This window comes from Castor canadensis, chromosome 8 (assembly GCF_047511655.1).
Source record: "Castor canadensis chromosome 8, mCasCan1.hap1v2, whole genome shotgun sequence".
Classification (NCBI taxonomy): domain Eukaryota; kingdom Metazoa; phylum Chordata; class Mammalia; order Rodentia; family Castoridae; genus Castor; species Castor canadensis.
The window spans coordinates 59274198-59300676 of record NC_133393.1 but is presented as its reverse complement, the minus strand read 5'-3'; the positions used below and the strand labels follow the sequence as shown (position 1 = coordinate 59300676).

At 35.0% G+C, this 26479-nt stretch overlaps 1 protein-coding gene across 3 annotated transcripts in view; it reads left to right on the top strand.

Moving 5' to 3' along the window:
• Nucleotides 1–26479, top strand: part of Ccdc91 (coiled-coil domain containing 91) — a 347069-nt gene that overhangs the window by 28105 nt on the left and 292485 nt on the right. Inside the window, exon 2 of one of the 3 annotated variants that reach the window (XM_074083031.1) lies at nucleotides 8377–8450. The exons of the other annotated variants lie outside the window; for them this stretch is intronic. The gene's annotated coding sequence lies outside the window, so the exon portion shown is untranslated. The remainder of the gene's footprint in view (nucleotides 1–8376; nucleotides 8451–26479) is intronic. 3 annotated transcript variants of the gene reach the window in all.

Genomic DNA, 26479 nt, shown 5'->3' with positions numbered 1-26479 from the left:
TTTTTCTTTTGTTTGGTAGTACCACCTTGAGTTTGAACTTAAGGCCTCAAGCCTGCTATGCAGGTGCTCTACAAATGAACCACTCTGCCAGAAGTTTTTTTTTGATGCATGTATATTTAGGGATTATAATGTCTTCTTAGTTAACTTTTCTATTAGTTTGAACTTTGTTTCTATCCATTTGTTTGTTTGATCTGAAGTCTAACTTTTCTTATTTTAATATAGGCATTTCAGCTTTCTTTTAATAAGTGATTACATTGCATATCATTTTAACCCTTTAATTTTATCTTTCTTTTTTTTGTGTTCCTAAAGTGGTGAGTTTCTTGTATATGACATTCAGTTGACTCTTGCTTTTTAATTTAATCTGGAATACCTGAGTTTAATGTAGTTGTTTAAATTGTTTGCACTCAATGTGATTTTCATTATGGTTGAATTTAAATAAATCACCTAACCAGTTGTTTTCCTTTTAATCATCCCATCCTGCTTTATCTTTGTTTTAGTGAGGTTCCTTTTTTTTTTTTAAATAATTTCATATAATGTGAGTCAACTCCCTGTATAGCTATCCTTATCTCAACTAGCAGAAACCCTTGTTCCTTCCTATTATTGCTTATACTCTCTCTTCAACTAAATTAGAGATAAGGCAAAATAGTTTCTGCCAGGTATCGAGGGGGTGAGGGGGAGAGGGAGAGGGAAGGGTGGGTAGTAAGGGAGGGGGTGGGGCAGGGGGGAGAAATGACCCAAGCATTGTATGCACATATGAATAATAAAAAAAAATTTCATTTCTGCCCACTATAGGCTTGTTAGGTTTATGTCTTTGCTAATTAATTATTTATTTATGTGAATGCTCTAAGGTCTTCAATATACATCTTTACTTTATTGGACTAATTGTAATTATTTCATCTTTTGTACAGAAACTTATAAGAGCATAATTACATTTTATATCTCTGTTTGTGGTATTGATATGTAATTTATTTCTGCTTTCTATAAATTCTGTATTCTGTAGGCCAGCAATACATTGTTACTATTTTTGTTTTATATCATCAACTATATTTAAAATTTTTATATTTAACCCAAATGTTTACCATTTCTAGCACTTCTTATTCCTTTTGTGCATATCCAGATTTCAGTCTGGATTCATTTTTCTTCTCCTTGGAGAAATTTCTTTTAGTGTAGGTCTGGTGGCAAATAATTTTCTCTTTTGTTTGTCTAAAAAGAATCTTGATTTCCTCTTCAGTTTTTAAAGGTATTTTCTCAGAGCAAAGCATTTTACCCTGCTATATATTTTTCCCTGTTTTTTGTTGCTGTAACAAAAATATCTGAGAGAATAGCTTAAAGTGAGAAAAGATTTATGTTGGCTCAGGGTATCATTGTCTGCTTATTTCATTCTTGAGGGACTTTGGGTGAGCCAGAACATCATGGCAGCAAGAATGTGTGGCAGAGCAAAGTTGTTTACTCTATAGTGGCCAGGCAGCATAGAGGTGTGCCTGTGCTAGCAGTGTTCCTCCTTCTTTCCCCTTTTATTTTACCCAGGCTCCAATAGTATTGAATGGTGCCACCACATTCAGGGTGGATCCTTCCCTTTTAGTTAATTGTCTTTGAAAATACCTGTACAGGTGCACCAGAGTTCACTTTACTAATGTCCTTGACTTTTCTCTATCCAAACAAGTTGACTATCAAGATTAACTATCACACTTTAGTTTTCACTCTTTCCCACTCTCTTTTTTTCTAATTTTTGGTGTATATTAATTGTACAAAGGGATTTTATTGTGATATGTCTATACAAACATATAATGTGCTTTTTATTTGATCGAAGCACACATTAAATATTTTAATGTTATCTCACTATTGTCATTTGGTTTCCATAGCTTCTGGGAAGGTATATGTGTTTATTCTTAATTTTTCTGCATGCATGCAAGGTGTCCTTTTTTCTGGGTGTTCTCTTTGTTTTCTTTTATTTATGATGTACATTGCACTGTTTCTATATGTTCACTCTGCCTAACTACTATGTATTTTCTTGGATCTCTGGGTTGATACTTTTCATTTAGTTTAGAACATTTTCAATCATATCACTTCAAATACTTTATTCTGTATCCCTCCATTTTTGGGAGGGCTTTATCACCTCCAGTTGCACATATTTTAAGCCACCTGGAGTTATCCCATGTTTTTTCCTCTCTGTACTTCATTTTAAGTATACACTATTGATATTTTTGAACTTCATGATCTTCTGTAGTGTTTACTCTGTTCTTAATCTCATGATTTATATTTTTGTTTCAGAAGTTCTCCTTTGCTAGTTCTGTATATCTTTTTCATATTTTCCATGTCTCTCACCATTTTTCTTTCTTAAAGATATAAAACATACTTATAATATCTGTTTTCATGACCTGTTTTCTGAGTAATTTCCATCATTTTGTGTCTGTTTCTAATGAATATTTTTCTCCTGGTTATGGGTCATTTTCTTCTGATTCCTTATGAGCTATTCATTTTTTTTTTTTTGTGGTGGGACTGGGGTTTGAACTTGGGCTTGCAAAGCAGGCACTCTACTGCTTGAGTCACACTTCCAGTCCGTTTTGCTCTGGTTATTAACTATATGACTGGGGCGACCTTGAACCGTAATCCCCCATCAGTTTTCCAAGTAACTAGAATTACAGGTGTGAGCCACCAGCACTGCCTATGTTATTAATTTTATTAATTTTTGATTGGAGGCTAGATATTTTGGATTGTATCTTGTTGATGGTTGAATTTTGTTGTATTATTTCAAGTAGTATTCATTTTGTTCTGGCTTTGTTGTATTCCTTAGAATCAGTGGATTATTTTGAGGCTTACTTTTAAAATCTGCAGTGTGGGTCCAGAGCAGCCTTTTGCTTAGTTCTCATGTAGTCCCAGTACCAAAGAGATATCCTTCATGTATTAAAAAGTTTATTGATTCATGGATAGAATACAGACTCTTTTCAGTTGCATATGAGCTCCAAGTCACCAGTTGGCTGAGGATTCTTTTACTCTATTCAGATGGAAATTGTGAATAGGTAAAATGCAAGTCCCTTAGTGCCACCAACTCAGAACCTAGAGTGTCTTTATCCACTACTCTGAGTATTACAGCTTTTGAATTGTATCAGTGACCCAACACCCAGCAGGTAGTGTTACCTCTCTGAACTTGGGGTGTAGGATCCTCAGCTCATAGTTTTATAGCTCCTTGCTGGCTGGAGCTAGTAACTCTTAGCAGTTTTCTTTAACTCTTTTGCAGTCTTGTCTCTTTGCAGCCCTTGCCTTCCCATTTGAGGCTCTTCACAGCTCACCTTCTGCAGCCTCAGTTGTCTACCATCTCTTGCTTTCTTAACACTTCGGCAGTCCATCTCAATCTCGGTTCTCTGAGTGTCTGCTCCTGACCATTCTCTGAACTCTTCAGTTGCCTTCTAGCTGCTGCTCCTGGTGTTTGGGGCTGGCAGCTCTGGGAGTTGTCTGCTGTCCACATTACAAGCTCAGCCTGCTCTACCCCTGATAAAGACCAGAGTAGGCAATAAAACACTCAGGTGAGGGTTTATTGGAGTCTAGGCTGCAGCATGAAGGGTGCGGTATGCAGGAGGGAGATCTCCCAGACTTCTCTGAGAGTGAGAGGACTGCTGCTTATAGAGCCCGTTATGCTTGCACACTAGCTATGGAAAGGGCGGGGGTGAGGTGGGTGGGGGGGTGGGAGGGGGTGCTCCTTCCCAGCCAGATTGAGCAGTCTAGAACAGCTGTAGTCTGGTCATCTGCAGCAGGCTGTAGGTGGGGTCAGTTTAAAGGTCATCAGAAGCCAAGGCTGTCAAGACTGGAGTGAAGTCTCCTTGTTGGAGTAGTAGTTGTTGCAGTGGCTCCCACAATTGGAACAAAGTCTCTTCCAGATGTCCTAGCTGGCTTGATGTCTCCTGATGTGGTGGCTGGATCAGAGTCTCTCTGAGCAGCAGTGAGATGTTTAAAGTTGCTGTGACTGTCATGATGACAGCTTGAGGAATTGCTAGAGAATGTTGCTGAATGATTGATAGCTCCAGAGGTCTCTGTGAAAATGGCGAGTTGAAGTCGTGGTTGCTTCTGCCAATGATGGACTTTCAGAAGTGGCAGCAGTGTCATTACAGCCCTGCTGACCTTTGGACAGCTATAGCAGTTCTGATCTGGCCTTTGTCTCTGCATGACTTGGGGAAGTTGCTGGGTTCTGTTTCTTGGCAGCTGTTAATGATGTTTTGTGCCGGAGAAGGGTCTCATAGCCGTCAATTAAGCAGCCAATTGTCTGGGCCTGAAAACTTCAGCCATTTAAAAGGAAAGGAACATTATGGTGTGCTTTCCATACATACTTAGCCTGAAATTCATATTGTTGTTTAACAAACCTTATGTAACACTGCTTAACTCCCAGCCAAATATCCTTAGGGAGGGTTGGAGTCCTTCTGGTCTGTCCCACAAGTATTTCTTTGTCCACTTACTTTTGTTGTTTTCCCATCATTAGGTAATTTTTGTGTATAGATAAATACTCAACCCAAAACTTCAGAACACTTTTCTGTCTTTGGAGCTCTTACACTCATTCTTGTCTTCCAGATTGTAGCTGCCTGGTAAATTCTTAACTTTGTCTTCTTGACTTAGTGAGTGGCCAGCTTTCTTGGGTTGCTCCACTATGTGCTCAGGCCTAACAATTGAGTCTAGTTTGTAAGCTTGCTTATTGTAGAGCTTACCTTGTTTGTTTCTTTTCCTTCAGGAATAAAACTTTGTGTTTTTGTTCAATATTTGAAAACCTTTGTTTCTTATATTTTGTTTAGCTTTCTAGTTGTTTAGGTGGGAGGTCATATCTGGTCCCTGTGTTCCATTTTGATTGGAATTAAAAAATGCCATTTGTATGTTAGGTTTAAAATTTCCTCCAACCTGTATTACAGGTTTGAAATGACCATAGTACAGAAGAGAATGGATTCTGAGAGTGGATGGTTGTAAAAGTACCTGAAAATTAAGTTACTGGTGTTATGTAAGAAATGTGTGTTTTGATTTATTTTGCATAAAATATATACTCAGGATTGCTGGGAGTGTAGCTTAGTGTAGAGCTCTTTCCTAGCATGCACAAAGCCCTGGGTTTGATTTTCAGCACTGCAAAAATGAAAACCAAACTAAACAAAGAGTACAAAACAAAATTTATAGCCTGGGAATATGCACCATAATCTTTGAGTTCCCTGTATTTTGGAAACATCACTTAATACCATTAGTCAGTCTTAAAAATCCAGACTTTTATTATTTCTGTATCCATAATAGATCATTGTACTTGGCAGCTGTTTAGTAACAGTTATTTTACCTTAACATGAAGAATTTTGGTGTACAAATTTTATGCTGTTTGGATAATTAGAGATACTCTATATATTTATAGGACTTCCCTTTCCATTTTATGAAGTGGGTCTAATCTAGTCTTTCTTCAGATCTGTATTCTTTCTGATAAAGTGTCAATCCAGGGCTTTCCATCTTTGACATTATTGTCTGTTTCATTGTGTTGGAACTAGTTTATAAGACAGCTACAATTAACACTTGAATGGTTCTTAATGCCTTGATCTTTTTAGAATTTCTGCAAGTGGTAACAACTACTACTAGGAACATCATATCTAAAGGATGAAGACCGTTGATATGTTCAATTTTAGAATTGTTTCTTTCGGAAGCACATCTGTTTTTCCATTCTTTCTGTATTTCACCTGGAAATGTTATGTGTTCTTTAAGGTTATGCAGGCTTTGACAAGGGGTATCAAAGGGAAGAGTCAGCACCTTACATAGAGCCAAAGTAATGGGGGGAAATCCCTTCATTTTTATGGCATTGTGTCAGGAAATTGAAAGCACAGTGAAGAATATGTGTGCAGATATATGTGAACTTGTAGATCTTGAATGCTGCTGTGTTTTTATTGTATTCTTGTCTCTTCTAGTGGCAATATAATATTGGCCATGGTTAATCCTCCTTCCCCTTTTTATCACTCACTTGAACTTTTTGTGATGGTCAAGGTCAAAATAACTTTCTATTTTCTATTAATATATCTAGTACCTACTTGATATTTCCATATTAGAATAATTGTTTTTAGTGGTACTGGGGATTGAACCAGGGCCTCACAAATGGTAGGTGAGTGCTTTATCACTTGAGCCATCCCCTTTTACTTTGCTTTTGAGATGCAGTCTTGCAGACTGCCTGGGCTGGCCTTGAGCATGCTGCCTTCCTTTTTCTGCTCTCTAGCAACTGGGATTTTAGGAGATAACCACCACACTTGGCTCTTGGTAAGTGACTTTTTATGTAAACTTTGCATTTTATCCTAGGCAGTGCTGTGTGCTGGACTGTGCTGGCTCTTGTTTCACTTGGCCTTTTTTTTTTTCCTTTGTTTTGATTTTCTTTACTTGTTCTGTGGGCCTGGCCTGGCTTCTCGTGTTCTAGAGCAACCACCTGTCACCCAGTTCCTGCCTTCTCCTTTTCCTCTCTCCTGAACAAGCTTCCTTCTCCTATATTTATTCCTTCTTTTTTAAACATACTTAAAATTATGTATCTGGTACAATGTTTCACTAGGGTATTATTATATAATTGCATACACTGAATAATCCTAATATATTAATGGTGTTGACACTATTTATGATGTCAGTACTGAGAACAGTGAGGTTTGGTATTTAAGTGGACAATTCCAGGACCTCTAACCTTATATATCATTAATATTGTAAAGCTAAGCACTTTGAGTAAGATTTTTATTTTGAGAGCCATGTTTTAAGTTTTATCTAAATTTTTACTGAGGAAATGAAATATCTTCTTAAGAGTAGTAAAGAGTCTCTTTGAGAAAATTATTTCTCTTGAAACTCAGGCCATTAGAGATATGTTTGTGCTGATTTCTCAGTAGCTTTAACTCAGGTATTTTCATACATGGTGTTTTAATCTCAGTATAAGAGCCTAATGCTGGATCTTTCACTTGGGGAGTACTTAAATGTTCCACAAATCAGTGACCAAAAATCGTTTCATTTGTGCCCATGTGGTTTCTGTGGGTGGTTTGTTGTTTTAAAAACTGTTTCAAAGAAGTGCATTTTTTTTCCTGGCAATTGTGTGTATCCCATGTATTTTTCATTATTAATAAATTTGAGAAGAACCAGCTCCAGGTCATAATACAATTGGCTAAAATCATGGAGTTTTATCCAGAGTCATCCCATATGATTTTGTATCTGCTTTGCCAAAATCTGTTAATTTGAGTTTCCCAAGGAGCATGGTACTGGGTTTCCTCTCCCATTTCTTACTGTCACTGGCTTATTTTTGAAATTATTCCTATTTGTTTTGTGTAAATCAACAATCCTTTAGAGATACTCAATGAGACCTTTAGGTTTATATACTGGTTTTGGGGAGGTACTCCCTCTTCTCACTCTATAGAGAAATTTCCATTTGTGATTGTGACTTGAATTCCAGGTTTTTCCTTGTGCTTTGATTTCCTTCTTCTTCCTCATTTAGGCTTAGTGGTAGAAATCTTGTCTTTAATTGAATTTCAAAGTGGTTAACTTTCTGTCATTTTCCATTCCTCTGTCCAACAGTGAGGGTTTGCATCTGTAGGTATCCTGCAACATTTTAATAGTGAATCTGGGCTTACAGAAAAATTGAATTAAGTTCTTGAGTTATTTCAGAAGTTGTAACATCATGCTATTTACATTTATGGCCACAGTGAAAGTTTTTGTGAAAGTGAAGTTCTGTAGGAAAAAGCTTCATGTTTCTTGGAAGGGATCTTAAGGATTTGGCCAGCTCAGAATTATAACTTTAAATAGTCTGCATAAATCTTCTAGTTAACAAGTGAGTATTATTTCTAATTAGGAAATAACCAGAAATGAGAACATAATTAGAAATAAGATCTCTCAGCTTGAGAGATCACCTCCCTTTACTTGTTATTATTGAAGGAGGAACCAAACCCTAGAGAGATTAGGTGACATCTGTGATAACACAGTAATTTAGTGGAAGAGTTAAGAGTAGAGCCCAGGGCCTGGATTCACGGTCAGGGCTGATTCCACTACCTTGGGATCTCTTACCACCCATTCCTATCAAGAGAAGAATTTAAAGTATAAAATGTAATAGGATTCTGGTATGAAAATACCCAAATAATAAATTTTATTTTTGCAATGTAAATGTAAGTGATGAGAGGAAGCTTAGAATCTCATACTGTTTTCCCCTTGTCTTGTAAAACAGTACTGATATAGTCTCTATCATTTGCTTATTTGAGGAAGAACATTTCTTGGTCCTGATTTTGTTCGAGCCTATCTTTGTTATATGAAAGTAATTTTTTTAAAGTTCTCAAACTAGGAAAACTTGCAAATAAGAGTCTCCTGTATTGACTAGTGCTGATTGCCTGTTTAGACTTTAACCCTTTCCTCACTACTTCACAGGTCCAGTTTTGCCTTTGGCCTCCTTTATATGATTTATAGAAAGGTGCCTCATTCCAAATTTCAGGACTGCTGTGGTAAGTCTAAGTGAAACATGATAATTCCCTTCTTTTGCTTCTGACAGGTTCAAGGATAAGGATAGGCAGATCACAATCTCAAAACATTTTTATCATCTTACTTCTATTCTGTATATGAAGTGTCACATACATCAGATGCAAGGGAATGCAAGTTTTTGAAGCTCTGAGTAGCAGTTCTTGGAGCCTGCTCTTGTTATAGTGGATCCTATTTATATGTCCCCTTATTATTCAAGCTGGTTTGATTCTGGAATTTTCTGTTAACTTCCAGATAAAAGTATTCTATCTAATGCATCTCCTAAGACTTTATATTCTTTACTCTCATGATTTTTAACAACTTTTCAGTAGGAATTAAATTTTTGAAACTAAGGAGGGAAGATGCTCAGTAGGTTTGAAACTGGTAGAGTCTTTTAAGAGATTTATAACTGAGAGAATCACCAAGTCATGGGTCATAATGTGTATAATAAGCCATTCTGTGATTTGCCTTTTGTTTTTGTAATGCTATTGAAGTTCTCATTTCTTTTACCAGTGACCTCCCAAATCCAATGGATTCTACTCATTTTTTATTTTCATTGATTGCTGCTATATTTGACCCATTTCTCCCTTGTACACTCATTCTTAATGATTTCTGGGGATCATTCTCTCTTTCTATATTTCTTTATTTTGTTCTATTTTTGAATTTTGAGGTTTATAACATGATTTATAGGATATGTATAGATAATAAAATGGCTTACCATAGCAAGATAGATTAACATATCCATGATGTCATAATTACTTTTTTGTGACAAGAGCAGCTAAAACCTACTTACTCAAACTTTCTAACACAATGCACTTCTATTTATTATCTTCAGTTCTTCATTATACACTAGATCGCTAGACTGTTCATCCTATGTAGTTACTATTTTATATTTTTTTGACTTATATTTCCATATTACCTCTTCCTGCCTCCTCACTACCTGTAGTAATCACCATTTCATTCTCTATTTGTGCTTTTGACAATTAGTAGTCACATATAAGGGGGACCTTGCAATATTTTTCTTTTTTTCATTAATTTTTTATTAGGATATATTTGTTGTATGGGGAGGGGGATTCACTGTGACAGTTCCAAGTAGGCTAATATTGTACATTGGTTATATCACTCCCTTTATCTCTCCCACTTTACCCCCTCCATGCCCCACTTAAAACTATTGCAAGAGGTTTCTTTGTTCTGTTTCATATAAGTATATGAAGTCCATCAACCATATTCCCTCACCTTAGTCTCCTTCATTCACCCTCCCCCTTCCAGCAGTACCCCCAAATAACACTGTACCTATTTTACAGTACTGTTTTTTGTTATTAATATGTAAGTTGATGTTCAAAGGGATTTCTCTATGTATCCCGACTATGAGTATACTTTACTTTGGTCCATCCAGCCCTTCCACTATTCTCCTAACCCCTTTATCTCCCATGCCCCAGTTTTCAACAGCTTTCAATACATATCTTTAAAATCTTCTACCTTCACAGATGTTAGGTTTTATGATTTTGTTGATGCTCTATCATTCTCTTTTCCTTTCCCTCCTTACCCAGTTTCCATAGAGTAGTTCCAGTATTAAAAACATGTTCTACATTTGAGTTTGTATATGATCATGTTTGTTTTTATGTATATGTTTATCTTTTGGATCTATCTTCCATTAATGAGAGAAAACATGCGGCCTTTGTCTTGCTGAGCCTGACTTACTATATCACTTAACATGATGTTTTCCAATTGCATCCATTTATCTTCGAACCACAAGGTATCATTATTCCTTATGGTTGAGTAAAACTTTATTGTGTATATGTACTACATTTACTGATCCATTCATCAACTGTAGGGCATCTGGGTTGTTTCCATAGCTTGGCTATCGTGGTTAGTGCTGCAATGAACATCAGTGTATAGTTGTCTCTACTGTATCCTGACTTATATTCCTTTGGGTGTATGCTCGGAAGCAGTATCACTGGATCATATTTACTTAGCATAGTGTCCTCCAGGTTCATCCATGTTGTGGCAAATGACAGGATCTCCTTTTAAAAGAGTGTATAATATTCACACACACACACACATATATTTTGTTTACCATTCATTCATTCATTCATTCATTGTTTCCATATCTTCGCTATTTTGAACACTGCTGCAGTGAGCACGGGAATTCAGATATCTATTTGAAGCTAAAAAACTTCCACACAGCAAAGGAAACAGTCAGCAAAATGAAAAGGTAGCCTATGGACTGGGAAAATAAAGTTGCAAGCCACATGTCTATTAAAGCTTAACATCGTAAGTTTGTAAAGAATTCCTATAACTCAATAGCAGGTAAACAAATAATCCAATGAAAAAGTGGGCAAAAGAGCTGAACATACATTCTCTAAAGAAACATAAAAATGACCCAACAGATATGGGAAAATCCTCAATATCACTAATAATGAAGAAAATCCAGTTCAAACCACTGAGATACACTTCATACTTATAAAGATGGCTATTATAAAAACAAAAACAAAAACAAGAGAGGACAAATTTGACAAGGATGTGGAGAAAAGGGAACCCTAGCACACTGTTGGTAGGGATGCAGATTTGTACAGCCATTGTGGAAAACAGTATGGAGATTCCTAAGGAAATTAAAAGTAGAACTACCACATGACCCAGTAATTCCTCTTGTGGGTATAAACCCAAAAGAGATGAAATAGATACCTTTCTATACTTCTGATCTTTCTTTTAAAGTTTCTTTTATTTTTCTCTTCCTATTCCTTTAATAGTAATGGTTTTGATTTGTTTTATTCTTGGCTTCATTTAAAAATATATTCTTGACTTCATTTATTACTTAGGACAATTTTCATATTTATAGAAAATTGTGATGATACTATATAGAGTTTTTTTTTTTGGGGGATTCTTAATCTACTTTATTTTTTTCTTTTATTATTCATATGTGCATACAAGGCTTGGGTCATTTCTCCCCCCTGCCCCCACCCCCTCCCTTATCACCCACTCCACCCCCTCCCTCTCTCCCCCACCCCTCAATAACCAGCAGAAACTATTTTGCCCTTATTTCTAATTTTGTTGTAGAGAGAGTATAAGCAATAATAGGAAGGAACAAGGGTTTTTGCTGGTTGAGATAAGGATAGCTATACAGGGCATTGACTCACATTGATTTCCTGTGCGTGTGTGTTACCTTCTAGGTTAATTCTTTTTGATCTAACCTTTTCTCTAGTTCCTGGTCCCCTTTTCCTATTGGCCTCAGTTGCTTTTAAGGTATCTGCTTTAGTTTCTCTGCGTTAAGGGCAACAAATGCTAGCTAATTTTTTAGGTGTCTTACCTATCCTCACCCCTCCCTTGTGTGCTCTCGCTTTTATCACTATATAGAGTTTTTAAAATAAACTACATACCCAGTTTTTCTTATTATTTAAATCTTTCATTATATATTGTACATTTACTAAGGTAAATGAACAAATATTTATAAGCTAAACTTCATAATTTATTCATGTTATTTTTTTGGTTGGTGCTGGGACTTGAACACAGGGCCTTGCTAGGCAGGCAATCTACCACATGTGTCATACCTCTAGCCCTTTTTACTTGTTTTTTGAGATAGGACTCCCTCTGATTCACTGTTAACTCAAGCCCTTGAACTTGGAATCCTTGTGCCTCAGCTCCAGGGTGCTGAGATTACAGGTGTGTACCATGTCTGGTACAGTATTTCTTTAGTATTTTTATAATGTCTTTTTTCTGTTCCAAACTTCTATCGAGGATACCATATTATATTTAGTAGTCATGTATCCTGAGGCTTCTCTTAGCTGAGATAATTTCTTAAAATTATTTTTAGTGACTCTGACAGTTCTTTGCAGTATTGGTCAGGCATTATGTAGATTGCCCCTCAAAAAAGATTGATGTGGTGTTTTTCTGATGCTCTGTCTGGGAGTGTGGTACTTTGTGCTCTCACAGAGGTAAATGCCATTCCCATCACATCATACCATGGGTGCCTGCTTTCAACATGACATTATTGTTGGTGTTGACTTTGGTCATTTGGCTGAGGTAGGTTTGTTACGCTGTTCCACTGGAAAATTCTTCTTCCCCCCTTTTTATATTGTGCATTTTGGAAGGAAGAAACTATGTGCAGATCATACTTAGGGCTACAGAGTTATTTTCCACTTTGTCTGGGGTGAAATAGCTACATTATTTGGAATTCTTCTGCATGGAAAAATGTATCTAGTCATCCCTACTTATTTTTTATTCAGTCATATCAATATGGACTCATGGATATTTATTTTCTTCTTTGTGCAGCGTAATTTTTAATTGCTGATGTATATTGATGAATTCTTATGTTTATGCTAACAATTCCCTTTTGAATTGGTCTTTCTTTTATTGAAACTTTGAATTCAGTATGTCCATGTTGGGCTTACCCAAACTAATCATTTTAGACCTCATCTTCTGCATTCCATGCTTCATTTTACTCAAACTTGCTGTTTTACCCATTCATTCAAGTGGAAGCCAGTGAGATTCTTTAGTTTTCTTTCCTTTATTCCTATCTCCAGAGTACCTTTTACTTGGATTACTGTATTTGACTGATGGCATTGATTTCCCTAAATCACACTCGCTTCTCAGAATCTTTGAATGACGTCTGTTGCTGCCACTAATTTAGCTGTGATTTTAGGAAACTTACTTGATCTCTCTTTAGCCTAAGGTTTCTTACTGAAAAAAGAAGAGACTATGTTAGACATCTTCTAAAATGATAGTGCATTTAACAGTTTACACGCATATCTGGTACAATGTTATATACTGTAAAAAACAATTATCAAAAATTATCACATCACTATTCATTATACTGAACTGATCAGTATGATGTTTGCCAATATAGCTGATATGCCACTTATGTAGCAGCTGCGTTGTGAATAATCTCCCATTATAGGTGTGTCCTTATCATCTAAAAATTATGTGTCATTTGTGGTATTTTGTCAATATTATGCATTTTATATATCTGTCTCTTCAAACATGTTTCTTCTGCCAGGAAGGTCCTTACCTTTCTTGCATAATAGGAAAATTAGCTTTTACTTACTTTTCAGCATTCAACTCAGACATCCTTCTTCATGCACAATAGACTATCTTTTTCTACATGAAAATCTTCCAGCAGTGAGAAATTTATAGTTGATTGTACAGTGATTAATTTTGGATAGGTCTAAATTTTAGAAAGCTATTTTTATAATATTTGAAATATGCCTTCTTTTAGCTTTCATTTGTTTATTCTCTGAAGCCATAAAGTGTTAACTTTGTACATTCGGCATTTTCTGAGTATTTGAATACCAAGTGTGTTTTAAGCACATTTCAAAAAGTCTCTTTAGTTAAATATGAAAGAAACATGAATTCTGCTAACTTCAGAAAAACAAATTTGTTTGTTAACATTGGTTATTTCCAGAGTGATTTTTTTTGTTATCTACTCTATTTTTAATCAATTTTTTGAGATTGCATCCTTATGAGTATATTTACCTGTGTGTTATATATATGTATACATATATGACTATAATAATATGTTTATAATAGGAGATAGAAACAGCACTTTTCAAATGATAATACTAAAGGAATGTATCGTATTTTTTGTGTTGTAGTATTTTCTTCTCACATTCTGATGGATTATCTTACACAGCCCCCTGCTCATGAAGGTGTGTCTATACCATTTTACAGGCCTCCATAAGTAATCAAACTGTACTATGGATAGGGTTGGAACTAGTCTTAAGGATTATTGAAAAGACTCAGATGCCACTAAGCAGTTCTATTTTTCTTTGATTCTTTCTTAGATGACTTCACTCTTTTTATGCTGTTTTTCTCATTTTGACTAGTACCTTACTCCTTTTGGCTTTGGGCTCATTTCTTCACACCTTATATTTGTTTATTCAAGAAATTATTAATAGAGCCCATATTTTGTGCCAGGCAGTATTCTAGATGTAGCAATTAGCATTAGAAAGAAGTATATTGACATGATAAGTGCTATGCAGAGAATTAAGATAGAGTGATGGAACAATAAATTCTTTACTTTAGGAAAGCCTTTGTGCAGAAAAGAGTTTTGTGACTAGAGAGAAACGGGGCTTTCCCGCTTCTGTCTCCAGTTGGAAATATCCCAGGGAAAGACTGGTCCTGCTTGAGTTACTTTCCTATACCTAGGACTAAGTATTATGACTGGGGAGGATGTCTTTTATTTGGTTCAGGTTGAGTCAATGGTCTCTTCTTATAGGTAGAAGATTTAGGGGGGTTGGACTGGCAACATAAAGTTGGCTATCGTCCTGTCTTAACATATTTGAAGATAGATATTTTTACTTTGTTGACTTTTTACCAATGCTAAACTTTTCACTATCTCTTCATTCTTGTATGAAATCAGTCTTTAACCACACGTGTTACTTTAACATTGTGCAATGGTAGTGATGGTGAGAGGAGGGAAAAGATAGAAATCTCAATGTACCCTATGGACATACTATTCTATTCCCTGGATGGTCATTCATATATGAAACATACATGCAATTTGGCAACATTCTGTACTTTATTTCCTAAGACACAGAAATTGGCCAATATATAAAGTGCTTCTTAAGTTGAAAACAAGAGTTTTCCAAATATCTCTGGATAGGTGAGAAGTCTTTGTTTATTCTTAATGTTTCATCCTCCAAATATTTTAGGTAAGTGTGTGATTATTGGCTTTAATAGTATTAGAAACTTTGTTAGTGAAGGTTGCAGGGTTTAAATTCTGTATAGCAATGAATTCATAATGGTATTCACTATTAGGGGCAAAAATGAGTATGAGATTTTGATGTCTCTGAAATAGTGTGGATGCAACAATATTCAACACCATATGACAATCCTGTTTCTTGAAGTCACCGTAGTAAGGTCTATAAAGAAGCATGAGGTTAATTTCTATAAAGAATTGAATGGTAGGTGTGCAGTTACTAAAGTGTACAGTAATTATAGTATTTGATAGCATGTTCCTCTTCAAAAAAGCCCTGCCATTATGTACACAATTTAAAATATTCAATCTAGATTAGGATAAATTCCATTGTAAGGCAAGAACTCTTACATTGGAGTTCTTGTAAGGTGAGCCTTGTGTGTTTGAGTACTTGCTGTTTATTATGGATAGGACACTATTTTGGAGGTTTTAAGGGATTCCTAGAAATTAGCGGCCTATGGCGAATTTCTTTGTTACTCTTATAGAATTTTAACAACACTTTCCTATGGTGTAATTTTGGATTTTGTGCATGTGCATTATGAGAAATAAATTGGAAATCCTGTCTCTGTGTTTTGGAATCTGGTGTGGCTTCAAAAGGCAAACAAAATATTTTAGTGTGTACATGCCAAGTAAAATTTTAAATGGGCTTTCCATAGGGTCTAAACTTGTAAGACCAAATAATAAAAGGTGGTTTCATTATTGCAGACAGACTCCTATTAACTTGCATTTGTTTCTTATAATAGGAAATTCAATAACTGATAAACAAAGAAAGAAACATCTTTGTACATTGTCAGTACAGCTTGTTCTTGTTTACTTGTGACAGGTTATTTGGGCAAGAGTTTTGAGATTGCATGCCAAGATTTGATATCCTAAAAATCTAGTGGGTTTTCTTCATATTTTTTAAATGACAGGTGTGTTTCAAGATCTAGAATGTCTTGGTTTTTAAAAAGGTTAGACATAGAATAAAGTGAGTAATTTTAGATTTTTAACAGTCCTTAAATGAAGATATGTATGTTATCTTTTCTCTTTTCTTCTAATTTATTTGGAAATTGTAGGAAAGAAATAATACAACTAGGATGATCAAATTTGCAATAATCTAGGTGAATTTATTGTGTTTCCGCTTACATAATTCTTCCTTATATGAGTGGCTGGAGATGTCACATGTAATTTGAGGTCTACATCAAATGTAGACAGGTTTATGTTCAGTGAATGTGATCAAGCTTCAGCTATCTCCAATGGTGATTTTCCCAGTTGTAAATGAGAAACTTGGCACTGAAAACTGTGTGGTTTTGTGTAAGTAGAATTCAGATTGTGATGTTTTCTGTCACTTCATAATTCTAATTTTAGTTTCAGTTTTTAAAGCAGGATAATTCACTCCAGAAAAGCTTGGCGTCTGTGACTTTCCATACACTTCCAGGTACATGGATGGTTCACAGTTTGAATCAAACTGAACATCCTTCATTAGAAATACAGTGGATCCTTTTACCCACTGACGCATAGAACTACAACTGTGGACTTTCTGTCTTTTATTTGTAAAACTACAGGAGATCCTTTGTGTTTTCATTAGAAAATTTCTAGGGAATACAAAAATTCGGAGACATGTATGAAGTTTCCTTCACTGATAATAAAAGTAAAGAGTGAGGGAGAGCCTGCTGTTTTGTCTTTTAAAATTTTTTCCACTTTTCAATTTCTGGTCTGAATTGCAGTTTCAATTTGAATATTCAATGTACCATAAAGTGTTTCCTGTAGCTGTTGTCTACTTGATTAATGCTATCTAGTAGACTATAAATGCTTTGTGGTTATGGGTTACTCTACATTCACTTTTATATTCTATTATTCTTAGCTTCTCACATAATAATGTATATAGAGCAAGTATAATGAACTTGTCAACTAAAATTAGTTAACTCGAATTGGAAGAATTAGGCAGAAAGAACAGGAATAAACCAAGGGTGGCTAGTTATTCCAGATAATGTGTCATTTTAAGTACACAGGAATGGTGATGCTTTACTCACCTTTGAAACCGTTGTGACTGAGCACTCAGAAATGGTAGCATGTGTTGGTTCTGCTACCCACTACTGATTTACCTTGCAGCACATTTCCATGTGATAGTTCTGGCATTAAAAACACTTTGTTTTTTTAGAAGTGAATTCTCATGAATTAATTGTTATAGCTTTTTGTCCCAATCTCCTTAAGTTTTAAAAATTAGCATGTAATTTATGTATATATAAGCTGTCCATGTTGAGAGTGCTTAGTTTGGTGAATGCTGGTAGATATATATTGGTGTAACAATGCTATAGTTGAGTTATAAAACCTTGCCACGTCCCCAGAAAGTTACCTCATTCCAATTATAGTTAGTCTTTCTCCACACCTCTCTACCCCACTCCCTGGCACTCTCCCTTTTGATTAGTTTTGCCTCTTCTTGAACTTCAGTAAATTGACCTGTGCAATATATGTTCTCTGTAAATGGCTTAATTTATCCAGAATCATGTTTTTGATTATTTAAAATGATTATTATTATGAAGTATTTTAAGTAATGTAGTGAAAAATGTTATAGAACATTTCCTTGTAGATGAAAAAAATTCCTATATCTTCTGAGTAGCTGGGATTATAGGCATGTACCACGATGTATGAGACATCTTTTGTTCTTTAAAAAATTGTAAAATACTCATAGCTTAAGATTGATCATTTTTATGATTTTAAAGTGTACAGCAGTGGCAGTAAGTGCAATTGTGAGGTTGTGCTGCTGTTACAGTCACTCACACATAGAGCTAATCTCATAAAATTGGAATTCATCCTATTTTATATTTAAAAACATTTACAAAAAGGGATTATAGTATAAGCTCCTTCATCTGACCAATTGTGCCTGGTAATTGTTAAGTTTATAAAAATACTATGGCTAGAGTGGGCAGTTATGAAAATGATATGTATGCACCTTAAAATGTAATACATATTTGTAGTCGGGTCTTTTAATGTTGGACTCAAATCTTTCAGATGAGCATAGGTGCCTTGATTGAAATTCATCATACATTTTCTTAAATTGCATTTTTTTTATGATACTGAGGTTTAAACTCAGAGCTTTGCACTTGCTAGGCAGGTGCTGTAGTGCTTGAGCCATACTTCCAGCCCGTTTTGCTCTGATTATTTGGAGATCGGGTCTTGCTTTTTGCCTGGACTATGGTCCTCCTATTTTATGCCTCTCACCATAGCTGGGAAGGTGACAGCTGGGATGCGCAGCAGTACGCCCAGCTTTTTCCTTTGAGATGAGGTCTTGCAAACTTTTTTTTTTAACCTAGATTGCCCTTGACTACTATAGTCCCAGCCTCAGTTCTCACAAGTAGCTAGGATTACAGGTGTGAGCCACCATGCCCTGCTGAAATCACATCTTTAAATGTTGTCTTCAGCGTCTGCCTTCAATTTCTTTTTAAGTAGTACAGCAGTTGCAAAACAATTCCAGAAATAGTGTACTAAATGTTCATAAACAGTGTTTATGTGTGTGTCAAACAACTAGCTTTTATTAATTTTAAAGAATTTAACTTTTTCATAGAAACAACTAGTTCCACTTCTGTATGATAGTCTTAAAAGAAATATGTGCAAATGTTACAATGAACAGATATAACTATGATAAAATGCTTCGTGAGGCTAGGCATGGTGGCTCATAACTATAAGCCCAGCCACTCAGGAGGTGGAAATTGGGAGGAGCATAGTTCAAGTCCAGCACTGACAAAAAGTTAGACCACAATCTCAATGTAGAGGCAGGGCATGGTGGCAGTGTGCCTGTAATCCCAGCTACATGGGAGGCATGTGTAGGAGGATTGTAGTACGAGACTGGTCCTGGGCAAAAAAATGTGAGAATCTTTCTGAAAAATAGCTAAAGCAAAAAAGTGGTGGGAGGATGGCTTACGTGATGGTGTGCCTGCCTAGCAAGCACAAAGCCCTGAGTTCAATCCCTAGTAAAAACAAAACAAAAAACAAATGAACAGCAAAAAAAACCTGCTTGTGAACAAAACATCTGTTTCTTGGTAGTATACATTGCAGCTAAGGAGAACACAAGTGTAGGGTTTTGATCCTTTCATTAATACCACGAGAGTCAGAGGTAAAGGGGAACATTTTCCTATCCCACAATTATCTCATGAATTTGTTATGTAGCAGACAATGAAAAGAATGACTAGATAGTAGATGGATAGTTAGGAAAGTCTCAATATCTTACAGCTACAGAATTTGTTCATATGATAAAATGAACTTATGGTTTTTGTTTTAGTTATTTGTGGCTGTGTAACAAACTATCCTCCAAACTTAGTGGCTTAGATACCAGTTTTATTTCGCACCTAATTTTGTGGGTCAGGAATTTGGAAAGGGTTTTGCTGGTCTTATGCTGTTGCAGTCAGATGGTGGTTGTGGGCTAGAGGCAGCTGAAAGCCTGCTCACATGTCTAACATGCAGGTTAATAACTGGTGGATACAAAAATTAGTGTTTTACTTTTCGTGTGGTCGCTCCACATTGCTAGCTTTGGCTACTTTACAGTGCAGTGATCTCATGATAGTCAAAAATTTTAAGGAGGGAGTAGTTTCCTGCAGAACAAGTGTTCCAGAAGACAGGAAGTGGAAGCTACCCATTTCTTAAGGACCTGGCCCAGAAAGTGAATGGCACCTCTGCCGCATACTGCTGGTCAGAGCAGTCACTAAGCCCACCCACATTCAGGGGTAGGAGCCATAGACTTACCTTCTTGATAGGAGGCATATCAAAAAATTTGTGTCTGTTTTTAACTGCTGTAGGGTGATATAGAAAAATATTCTTATTTTAAAAAGCTTGAGAATATTCTGCTTGATGTAAGCATGAAAGTCTATAGAAGAACACAGGTCTACATTTAACTGACTCAAATTGTAAATGATTATGAGACATATGGAAAGAGTAAAACTAATGAAGAGTAGAATGCTGGCGGGAGCTTCAGTATAGTCATGCTACTGTGAAGTTCCTCTTTATTACTCAAGCTCATATTTAACCATTAGGTTTGAGTGACAGTACCTCAGTGTAACAAAAAACAAAACAACAAGGAGGAAAACTTTATTGTTGAGTTTTAATCTTTTTTGGCAGCTGAAAATCCTACTTGGTGTCCTAAAAACAGACATTTTAGATCTGTGTGGGATTTTTTTTTTAAGTGAACTATGTCTGAGTTTTATGGTTGAGAAGGGAACATTTTAAAATGATTTTGACATTTATAAATATTTTTCTTCTTTAGTAATTAAACTGGTTGTAGTACTATTATGTATATAAGTTGGTAAAATTTATCCTTGACTTCAAATGTGTTATCTTATATCATCTGTAATGATAAATGATTATTGGATCTCAGTAACATTTTGCAATTGCACAACTTATTATGATCATTATTGATGACCCTGAAGAGTTAGTGAAGAATTTAAAAAATGGTCATTAGAATTTATTTCTCTTGGCTTTGGTGTTGGAAGTAAATGGAAAATTTCTTGAGATCCATCAAAATTTATTGAGCTGGTATCATGTTTTGTTAGATGTTGAGACTATATAGGTCAAGGAACTTTGAGATATATATAATTTAATCAATTTCAAGTGAGTGTAACTGATGTGGTGGTGAATTATATTTTTAATACAGGAATGAAAATGCTCTTTTTTCTGATTGTTTGGTACTGGCACCTATTTTTCTGATCTTGCCAAAAGGAATTACTTTCAGATGTTAGTTCCACTATAATTTTAAGTGATTCTTCTCTTTAGGCAAAGACTGATTATTTCCAGTGACTTATAAAACATTGTTATTGGATATGACTCATTAAATTTCTTATGTATTTTTATTTTATTACATAATTCATAGAAATAAATTATTTCTTCTAGCCACTAACTTTGTTCCCATTTTGTATAAATATTATGTATTAAAAGGTAGAGGTAGTTTTCTGTGGAAGAGTGTTTCTATTTTATATTATTTTATGTATAATATAGATATTCTGAGTAGCAGTATAAAATTAAAATTATAAGTTTAGTGCCACTAGTGTATTATAATATGCTTTTTCTCACTTCTATTCAATTTTTCTTGATTTGAATTATTTTATTGCAATAAATTATTTTAAAACTTGTTTTTTATGATAACATTTTTTCATATGGAGTAAAAAACTCTGAGACCTTTATATATGAAATTTTACAAATTATTTTAAAATACGTATTATATAGGCTAATTCATAGTCATTGTTACTGCACATTAGCTTATTGGTAAAATTTAAGAATCTTTTTTAGTCACTAGTGTATCTGTAAAAGCTGTAAAATATAGATGACCCATAATTTAGGACCACATTAAATGTGAAAATATGACTTATGGAAAAAAATTAGAACTTACTTTCATTACAGAATATTTTACTTAAAAACTTGTTGAAAAAAGGACTGGGTGTAGCTCAGTGGCAGAGTGCTTGGCCCAACACGCAGAAGGTCTTGGTTTAATCCTTAGCACCACAAAAATAAATTAATATACAAATTTAATTAAAAAATGTACTTCCATGTACAATGTTATGAAGTTCAGTATTTCTCAGTACTTAAGAATATTTTTCACTTTTATACAAGTAGCATTATAATTAAAGTAAATTTTAAATAAATTGTTCGCAACTCTACCTTCCTTATAAAATTGATCATTTTCCTATTTCTCCATTTATTTTTTTTCATCCAGCTATAGTAAGTATGGTTTTAAACATTTCTTTCATAGGTAAGCATTAGGTAGAAGTGTATGTGTGTGTGTGTGTGTGTATACATATATATATACAACTATGACATTATGGATTAAATAAAGTTGAAAATTGTTCTGTGGAATTTTGTTTGCATATTCATAAGTGATTGAATTATTTTCTTGCAACTCCAGATATATTTCTTCCTAATAGCTATGTTAATCTCTCCCACCCAGTTATGTTAATTTTTTTAAGCTAAGATGTGGTAGGTAAAATAATGTCCTTCAAAGGTGTCAGATTCTACTGTAAATGCTACCTTATTTGGAAAAAGATTTTGCAGATGTGATTAAGTTAAAGGTCTTGAGATTATCCTGTATTATCTAGGTGGATCCTGAATGCTGCCACACGTATCTGTGTAAGAGAGAAAGAAAAGGCTGTTCCATAGACAGAGAAGCTGATGTGAAGACAGAACAGAAAGAAATTTGAAGCCTTGAAGAGTAGAATAATGTTGCTATAAAAGAAGGATTTGTGACAGCCAACAGCAACTGGAGGGGTCAGGAATGGATTCTCCCCTAGTGTCTTCAGAGACACTAGGAGGCAGCATTGCCAACTCTTTGATTTCCAGATCAATTTAGACTTCTGGCCTTCTGAATTGTGAGAGATTACGTTTCTATTGTTTTTAACCACTGAGTTTTTGGTAATTTGTTATAGCAGCCATAGGAAACTAATACCTATGAATTTAGGCTTTTGCAATCATTGAAAGAATCATACAACAGGAAGGATCCCAGACTTAATCAGTCTGCTCCTCACTTCCTGTGACAGGACATATTCACAGATGGGTTCTCTCCTTTTTAATATTCTGTTAACACAACTTTATCCTTTTGGTCAAGGCTTAAGTATCAGCCCTCTCAACTGAGCCTTCTTTCACTGTTTTAGTCAGACTTTTGTCACTGTGACAAAACCTGAGGAAAAAAAACAACTTGGAGGTAGTAATTATTTATCTTGGCTCATAGTCTCTGAGGTTTCAGTCCATAGTGTTTGTCTCTGTGGATTTGGGACAGTTGTGAGGCAGAACATCATGGTGGCCACAGCATGTGGGAGAGGCTACTTGCCTCATGGTAGACAGGAAGCAGACAGACAGAGAGAATGTGTTAGCTACCTTTTTCCTTTAATACTTTTTAATCCATCCAGGCCCCAAGCTTGTTGGATAATGTCACTCATACTTTTTTAGGTGGGCCTTCCCCCTTTAGTGAAGCCTGTCTGGAAATGTCCCCACAAACATACACAGAGGTGTGCTTTACTAATGTTCTGTATGCTTTTCAATCCAATCAAGTTGACAGAATTAATTGTCACATTTGCCAACCAGTTCTTATTTTCTTCATATATTAATTCCTTTTTTGTTTTCTGTATCATTCATCAAAATTGATACTTTTTTTTGCTAAATGTCATTTTATAAAGGAGACTAACTGAAATGTAGAGAGAATAATTATCCTGTACTGAGAGTACAGTACTTACTATTATTTTCAATAAGTAAAAATTCTTGATATTTTTATTGACTTACAGGAGAAAATTTGTAGTTTTTAAAAATTTTAGAAATTATTTTAGTATTTGAGGACGTCACTGACTGTATAATAGTCTTGGTTTATTTCCATTGTGTTGGTTTATTTTGATTCTGCTTTTAACTTTCAACATCATATGTCCAGTTTAGGATATTGACTTATCTGGGTTGATCCCACTGATATGTATTTAATTCTATTCATGATTTATTCATTCCTGTTATAGTTTCCTTTTTGATGATGTAACTTTTCCTTTTTTTAATTTCTTTTTTTTCTTTATTCATTTATTCATATGTGCATACATTGTTTGGGCCATTTCTCTGTCCTGCTCCCTACCCCCTCTCTCTGCCCCCCCACCCTCCTTGCTTCAGAGGCAGAAAAGAGCCTGTTCTGCCCTTTTCTCCAATTTTGTTGAAGTGTAGATATAAGCAACCATAAGAAAGGCAAAGTGTTTTTGCCAGTTGAGTTAAGGATAGCTATACAGAGAGATTCCTAACATTGCTTCCATGTACAAATGTATTACAACCCGAATTGATTCATTTTTACCTGACCTCTTTTCTACTTCCTGGTCACCTTCCCATATTGACCTCTGTCATTTTAAGGTTACTCTATTAGCTCCCCTGCAGTAGGGACATCAAACACTTTCACGTTTTGGGTTTCCTACCTTTCTCTATTCCTCCTGTATGTGTGACCCAGGTCCAACAAATAACTTTTCATTTGTCATGCTAGTGTTTCATGCTATTTTAATTTGATGATTACATTTCTTTGTTTTTCTCATTTACATATGCTGTAGGAAAAATATGACAATGGTTGGGTTAAGAGAGCCCAAGATTTGTCAACTCATTTGTTTTTAAAACCCTTAAATTTATTAAGTACATTTAGCATATAATGCAAAGCACAAATCAGGCAACTGGGAATTTTTTTTTTTTTTTAGTTCTTGGATATTATTTGAAAAGCATTGTGTTGGGTTGTATAGGACACACTAAGACAGTTGGAAGATATGTTTCATTCTCATGGGAGCTACATAGTTCATTAGGGAAAATCAGTCAATTATAATACAAATTTTAAAGGAACTAGTACTGTGTAATTGGGAAAAATATTATAGTAGTGCAAAGAAATCAACCCATGTATCTATGATTATGTTTGACTATGTGGAGGGTAAAGAAGGAAAGTAAAGGCTCACATGGTGTTTGTTTTTTCTTAAAATACTTGTCCTCTTCTACATTCTTCTCTGTTAAGGTTATATAATAAAGAGGGTTTTTAGTGTCCAGATAGTTCCAGCTTCCTTTTGTTACATGTAGAACATATATGAGATGTTTGTGCAGTGAGGTAGGTGAATGGATAAAGAGGGGTGGTTGAAAATTTTGAGTTGGCCTGCCCATCTGCCTTCTCCTCCTCCTACCCACCTAGCTTTGGTCCTGAAGAATGAGTGTGAACTTACCAAGTAGACATTGTGGAGATGGACATGTGTAAGAAGATGGCACATACTAATCTCTCAAATGATATGGAGCAGGAAATTCAAATGTCCAATGAAAAGATGTTCAAATGCCTGAAGTGGAGGAGGAGGAGGAGAAGAAAGAGAGAGAGAGAGAGAGAGAGAGAGAAAGAGAGAAAGAGAGAAAGAGAGAGAGGAGAGGGAGAGGGAGGGGGAGAGGGAGAGAGAAAGAAAAGGAAGGAGAGAATACAATAATGTTTTTACTGGTAGAAACCTTAGGGGAAAAGTTATTTTTATACTTTGCTGGTAGAGCCTTTTTGGAAAGTGATCTGACAACATCCGTTGAAATTAAAAATACATATACCTGTTGACCTAGCAATCCATTCTTTGGAATCCAGCCTGTAGAAACATACTCCACATATAAGGGTTTCTGTACAAGCATTTGTTTGTAGTGGCAGAAAACTAGAAATGCAGTATATGTCTGTCAATGGAGGAATGGTTGAATAAATATATATTTATTATGTATCTATAGAATGCAACCTTAGTAGCCATTAAAAAGAATGAATCAGATGTATACTAAGACTAGGAAGGATTTCTGTGAGGATATTGGTATGGGAGAAAAGTAAGATGAAAACTATGTGTAATGTTAACAAACTATGCAATGATAACAGCATTATATATATGTAAAAATGTATATGAAAATATATAATTGTATAGGATTAAATGAGAATATAGATATGGGCTGGAAACATTTAGGTTGTTAACTTGGACTATCTGAGTAGGTGAGGGAAGGAAGGGATGGTATGTGAGTTGGGGAACCCTGTTCACAAAGAAAAAAGAAAAAACTGCGTCAAAAATAATTCTTTTAATGGTGTGATCATATTTGTGTTTTAAGGTTAAAATGAGAATTTGTGTATTAATGTATATGTTAAAAGATTTTTAAAAAATTACGTTGTGGTAGTGTTAATTAGTGTAGCTCCTTTGGTAAGTGATTTGGCAGACTACCAAGCAATGCCCTTATTTTTTGAGCTAATTGTTCTATATCTGTGAGTTTATATTTAGGTCATAACCTAAAAGAACAAAAAAAGTAATATATGAAGACATTATTGTGGTATTAGCTGTATAATAGGGACTATAATTGATGAAACTTAATGTTTAAAAATAAGCATAAGTTAAATTCTCATATTGATGGAATAGTATATAGACATGTAAGTAATACAGTTATGAAGAATACCATTATGAATGTCATTAATAACTTAGAACTATATTTATAATATAGCATGTGCAAATGAATTTTAAAATGGAATGTAAAGGTTAAATGTATTTCTGTTTGAGTACTGTAAGGAATAGGATAAAATGAAAACAGTATGGTAAAGTCTGGAGGAAAGTGTTGTCCAAGTAATAGAAAGCACAGTTTAGAAGAAATACTCATTAAAAATAATAATATATAGTTCTGGAACTTCATGGGATGAAATTTTTTTTTTGTGCTGAAACTATTTTGTAATTGTGCCTTGGGTGTTTGCAGATTGTTTAAATTTGGATTCAGATTAGGTCCCTTTGTTGGGGATTGAGCCCAGGGCCTTGCAGTAGCTAGGCAAAAGCTCTACCACTGAGTCACACTCCTTAGTTCCAGATTGACATTTTGTGAATATTTTACTCT